This window comes from Dromiciops gliroides, chromosome 3 (assembly GCF_019393635.1).
Source record: "Dromiciops gliroides isolate mDroGli1 chromosome 3, mDroGli1.pri, whole genome shotgun sequence".
Taxonomy (NCBI): domain Eukaryota; kingdom Metazoa; phylum Chordata; class Mammalia; order Microbiotheria; family Microbiotheriidae; genus Dromiciops; species Dromiciops gliroides.
In genome coordinates, this window is record NC_057863.1 from 588,237,538 (window position 1) to 588,244,008 (window position 6,471).

A 6,471-nucleotide genomic window follows, 5' to 3' on the forward strand; every position below is an offset into this window, starting at 1 on the left:
CTGTCCTGCCCCTCCTGTTTTCCACATCTTTCCCCCAGGGGAAAGCACTGGAAATACAAAGTCACTGTAATATCAGCCTGAGTGCAACAGAAATGAGACAGGGAGCAAACGTAACCTGGCCCGTGAACAGTGATTGGGCTCCAAATGCCATCCTGGGTCACCTATGTCACAGGATTTCCAGGCATGGGTCATGGTTTAAGAACTCCTACTCTCAGGAATATAGATAGATAGATAAATAGATAGATATAGATATAGATATAGATATTTGCGGGGCAATGGGGGTTAAGTGACTTGCCCTGGGTCACACAGCTAGTAAGTGTCAAGTGTCTGAGGCCTTATTTGAACTCAGGTCCTTCTGAATTCAGGGCCGGTGCTTTAGCCACTGCGCCACCTATCTGCCCCCTCTCAGGCATATTTTTAATGTCACCTCCCACCCTGATCAGAATTGCTTCTTATCATCTCTCCTGGAGAAACCGCCAGCTTTCTGAAGCTCTGAACCACTTCTGGTGGTTAATTCAGGAAACAGATAATGGTGCATAGCTAAGAGATCCATCCAGACAGAGGCATCCATTTTATAAAATTCAAGGCTGATGATTTCACATGTATTCTATTGTTATTCAGTTGTTTCAGAACACTTCATGACCCCATAAGGTGTTTTCTTGGCAAACGTACCGGAATGTTTTGCCATTTCTTTCTTCAGCTCACTATACAGATGAGGAAAGTGAGGTAAACAGTGTTAAGTGGTTTGCCCTCTGTCAGATAGACTACTAAATGTTTGAGGTCAGATTTGAACTCAGGTCTTCCTGACTCCAGGTTTGGCATTCTATCCACTGAGTCACCTAGCTGCCTCTTGCTTGACTTTTTGGAAAGGGAAGAGGGATGAGGGGGAGGAAACTCAATTTTTTTAAGTGAATGTTAATTTTTTACATGTAATTGGGAAACATTTAATGAAATAAATAAAAATATTTTTAAATAAAAAATAAATGCAATGCTGGGTCATTCAAACATAGATTTCAAAGTAGAATGTCTTATTTTACATATGAAGAAACTGGGGCCCAGAGAACCTAAGTACTTGTCCAGAGCCATGCAACCAGTGAGAAAAAGAGCTGGGATTTAAAAACAGATCCTCAAATCCTAAATCAAGCATTCTTTCTGCTGTGCCACAGTCTCTCCCTGGAGAGAAGCCCCCTGATTAAGCTTCTCCTCCATTGCAGGGCAGGGAGCATAATGGAAATTGGCTCTGCCCAAGTTTGATAAATATACCTTCATCTATTTACCAAATCTATAGCTTCATTTATAAAAAGGACTTGTAGGGCTAACTGATGTCTCTGCTTTCTCAGAAAATCAAGCCCAACACCAAGCTTTCTCTGGTCCAGAGTGTAATAAGAGGGGGCAGCTAGGTGGCGCAGTGGATAAAGCACCAGCCCTGAATTCAGAAAGATCTGAGTTCAAATCTGGCCTCAGACACTAGATGCATACTAGCCATGTGACCCTGGGCAAGTCACTTACGCCCCCAAAATAAACAACTGACAGAGTGTAACAAGAGATCCCATTGCAAACTCAAAGGAAACTCAGGATGCCCTTCCTAAGAGGGGCCCCAAGAACTTGCCTTAAGCAGCAATTGGGCTGCCTTGGGAGCTAATCACTTAAGAAAAGGGTCAGGCTCTTTGTCTCATTGTGTCTAGATCTTTATACCCCTTCCCTGGAGCCCTTGGGGAAATGACCCAAAACATTTTTTAGGCTCATGTCAGCTCTTCACTGTTTAGTTTGTTTAAACATTTCCTTCAAGGTCCAGATCTTCTGGAAAACTAGTTTATGTCTTGGGTCCATGCTCTTGTCAATGGGCACCTTCTCTTAGAAGGGTGTTAATTATAGACAACCCTCTGCTTCCAGTTAATTCCAGCTGAGGAACCCAGGAATTCCTGACTTCCTGAACTCACAAGGTCGCCCAGAATGGCCATCTCAGGATTACTATTCAGTCACTTATACTAAGGAAAAGAAATACAAGCAGAGAAGGCAACCAGAAGACCAAGATACAGGCTCAGTCTCACCCAACCAACACGTAAGCCTAATGTGACGTGCAAGCAGCCGCTTCAGCTGCTGTAGAGAGAGGGATCCCTTTCTCCACACTTCACTAGAAATCCAAAAGTGACCTCCCATAGGGTCCCCACACTCTTCTCCAAGAGGAAGAGACTGAGAGTGTCAGAGGGTGGAGTCAATCCTTTTAAGATCTCCCGATTAGATCATTCTTCCTAGGTCGGTGGCAGGTTCTGTGTCTTGCAGTCCCCATCCTCTCCCTCGGCTTGAGTTAGATGACTAAGAGATTGCTAAATTACCCCAACTTCATTCAGCACTGAGCATATATGTTCCTGGAAGTTGTGGGGGAGGAGGAAGATGAATAGAGGCAACTAGGTAGCACAGTGGATGGAACCCTAGGCCTGGAGTCAGAAAGACCTGAGTTCAAATCCAGCCTCAGACATTTACTATCTATGTTACTTTGATCAAGTCACTTAACCTCTATCTGCCTCAGTTTCTTCTAATGTAAAATGGGGGTGATAATAGTACCTACCTCCCAGGCTTGTTAGAAGGATCAAATGACAAAATAAGTGTTTAGCACAATGCCTGACCCATAGCCATGTTTTATGTTTAATGAATGCTTTCTTTCTCCCTTCATTCCAGAGAAGCTCAGCACGACATCATGTATGCTCCACAGGATGGTTCCAATTCAACCCCATACATACTGGTAGTGCTGACATAGGATTGCCCAATGAGCTGGTTGTATACTTTGCCTTCAGAAGAAGACACAACCAGTGGCAAAAGAAGCCACCAGTCCCTCTGGAAAAATGAAGGGCAGAAGACAAAGACAGAACTCTTCAGATTATAGGATTTCACACTAGAAGGGCCCTAAAAGATTGTCCAGCCCAAATTCCTCATTTTATGCAGGAGGCAACTGAGGTCCAGATAGGTACCTAAGGTCACATAGGAAGAAAGTAACAAAGATCCGAACTCATATCCTTTCACTCCAGATTCAAGGACTCCTCCTGTACCTGTGCCCTCAATAGACCATACCTGGAGTATTGTATTCCATACTAGGCATCACATTTTAGCAAAGCCACTGATAGGCCCTGGAATCAGGAGGACCTAAGTTCAAATCCAGCTTCAGACATGTGCTAGCTGTGTGACCCTGGGCAAGTCACTTAACTCTGATTGCCTCTCAAAAAAAAAAAAAAGATTTAGCCCAATGCTCTAGCCTATCAGAATAGCATATTAGCATTCCAAGAGGAAAAACATGAGGATGAGGGAAGGACTAGAGACAAGACTATACAAGAACTGGTTGAAAGAAATTGAAGATGTTTGGCCTTGTGGGGATAGGGGGGAAGGCTTAGGGACTAAGTGATTCCTATCTCCAAAACTTTGAAGAGGCTGCTATGGGGTAGAGGGGTTGGACAATGGGAGAAACTTAGCAGGAGGCAGATTTTGCCTAGATGTAAGGGAATACTTCCTAACAGAAAGAACTAAGAATGGAATGGAGTACCTTATAATCTCACCAAGTGGATTTGGGAACTCCTTCCTAATCACATACCTATTTTATAGAAAGGAAAATTGAAACTCAGAGGGGCAAGTGATCATTTTAGGGCCTCAATGTCTAGTTAGTGTTAGGGTTGGGACTAGAACCCAGGCCTCTCAGCTCCCAGTCAAGGTTCCTTCCCCTCCACCCTTGCTTTCTCAGTTCTCTCTATCCAGCCAGCAGGAAGGTGACATTCATCTCTGAGTACAGGGAAAAATCAAATCAATTTAAAAATTAAAATGCCAGTACCAAGAAACCAAGTTCTCACAATAGCCACAGGCACTCTTGTCAATTTTCTCCAGGAACAAAAACTTCACCTCCCTACCGTGTCCTGAAGTGTCTTCGGGAACCTCAGGGAAGCAAACTGGGGACACAAAACTGAATATTCCACCGAGGTGAAGCCCTCAGGTCTGGCCTTAATCACACAGAGCCCTCATGGGCTCCTGCCATTCTCTCAGACTCCCATTGGCCTGGAATTAATCAAAACTTACAAGCCTCGAAAAGGGAGAAATAGTCTCAGCTCAGCGGGGCCTTTTAATAAGTCACAATAAGTCTCACGTCTAATCACATGGATTTGAGAAGGGAGACAAAGAAGCTGTTTATTTCCTCCTGGCCACCCATGACCACCAAGGGAAAGGGTGGACATGTGCTTGTCCTGTTTATTCTGGGCTTTTGTCTGAAGGAGGAGGCTATGCAAATGATCCTGGGGACTGAGCTAAATACTCACTGATCTAAATAACCAGAGGAGCAGGGGCTCCAGAGTGGAGGGATAAGATGTTCTGCTGGGTGGATCACCCAGAGGCTTTGCAGAAGTTTGTGGGGGTGATGATGAAACTTACTTAGCCTCTGCCTTACAAGTCATTGCCCCTCTCCATAGCTCAGTTTGCCCCTCTGAAAAACGAGTGAGACAGACTTTTATGGTCCTTTCCACTTCTGACATGCTGGGAGTTTGTGGTTTAGTGATTACAAAGCTCCCTGGCAGTTCTGATATTCTATAATTTTCTGGTTGCGATGTTTTCTGATTCTAATATATCACCCTAAAACAGTTCCTCTAAGTGGGAGTCTGAACTTGACCTTGAAAAGTAGGGATAGTCCCTCCCCCATGGCCCTTTCCTCATCCATTGAGCCCACAGCCAAAAGACAAGGCCACAGGAAAGACTAGAGGTCCTCAGATCTTGGGTTTATTTTGTTTTCTTCTATTGATTAGCAACTTGGATAAAGATGCAGGTAACATGCTTCTAAATTTTGTTTAAACAATCATTTATTAAGCACCTACTATGTGCCAGGCCCTATGCTAGGTACTTTACAACTATCTTATCTGCATAAAGTACAAAAATAGGAAGGAAAGCTAATATATTGGAAGGAAGATCTTGATAGGGTAGAACCTTGGGTCAAAAAGAGTAAGATAAAATTCTGATAGGGAAAAATATAAGGTCTTAAACTTGGAATCAAAAATCAAGATGGAAGCAGCATAGCTAGACGAGATCTAAAAACATCCTGGGGTTTTAGTGCAAGCTAAATATGAGTCAACTCAATATATGATTCAACAGATAAAAAGAACAACATAATCTTTTAAAAATATATGTACTTTATTTTTCCCAATTATATGTTAAAACAATATTTTAACATTTTTGCTGTTTTGAGTTCCAAATTCTATCCCTCTCTTTCCTCATCCCTCCCTAAGATGGTAAGCAATCAGATATAAGGACCAACATAATCTTAAACAGTCTTAAGAAAGGAGAGTATCCAGAATGAGAGATGAGATGTTTTTATTGTGCTCTACCCAAGTCAGGCCACATCTGGGCCATTGTTTTCAGCTCAAAGAGTCATATTTTAGGAAAGCTATTGATAAGCTGGAGAGGGTACCAAAGAGGTCAACCAGGATAATGAAGATCCTCAAGGTCATGTCATTTGAAGATTATTTGAAAGAACTAGAAATATTTAGCCGGGAAAAGAGAAAGTTGGTGAGTGACATGATAGCTGTCTTCATATATTTGATGGGCTGTTACCTAGAAGAGAGAATTTGCTTGTTCTTTTTGGCCCCTGAAAGAAGTACTAAGAACTGTGGGTAGAAATAGTGGTGGAAATGTGAATTTAGGCTTGGTATGGTGGGGGGGATATTTTTCATTAGCGTTGTCCAAAAGTGAAGTGGGATGCCTCCAAAGGAAGTGAGTCCTCCATCACTGGAGGTCTTCAAGAAAAAGCTTGATGACCACTTGTTGGGGATGTTTTAGAAGGGATCTTGTACAGGTGTGGGTTGTGCTAAGATGGCTACTAAGGTTGCACCCACTGCTGAGATTGTGTTTCTGTGATTCACTTGATTCTTCAGTCTCCACACATATATGCCATTATTGTTCATCTTTCATTTTTGAAGAGGACCAATGACATCACAGGGTGATGTCTTTACTTTCACATGCACACATAGACAAAAGTCAGACTGTTCTCTTTCACCTTCCTCCAAGAACAGATTCTTCTTTCTTCCTAGGGCAGAAAACCTAGCCTTTAGGAAAGAAAAGGAATCTATCTGGAGATCACTAGCAAGATGAAATGAGATGGGTAAATCTCAATAGATAATTGGATTTCATCTTGAGTCCTTGTGTTTTATTTCTTTCTGTACCCCAAATAAAATAAGCCTTACCCCCACAGAGGAGGACAGAATGCCTAGCATGTAGAGAAGTAGAGGGAGCTATCTATAGATATAAACTCAAACAAGTTGGGCAGATTGCATTAGGTAAATGAATTTTGTTGAGTTCTTATGTCTTCTTTGCTTGCTTCTTCTGTGCTTAAGTGGTGTTTGCTCTTACCTGTTAAATGAATTAAGCATCAATCTATGTAGCTGGTTTTACCATTTACATATGCATAAAATCCAAGTTGGTCCCAGTTCTAAAGGAAAAAGTGGAAGG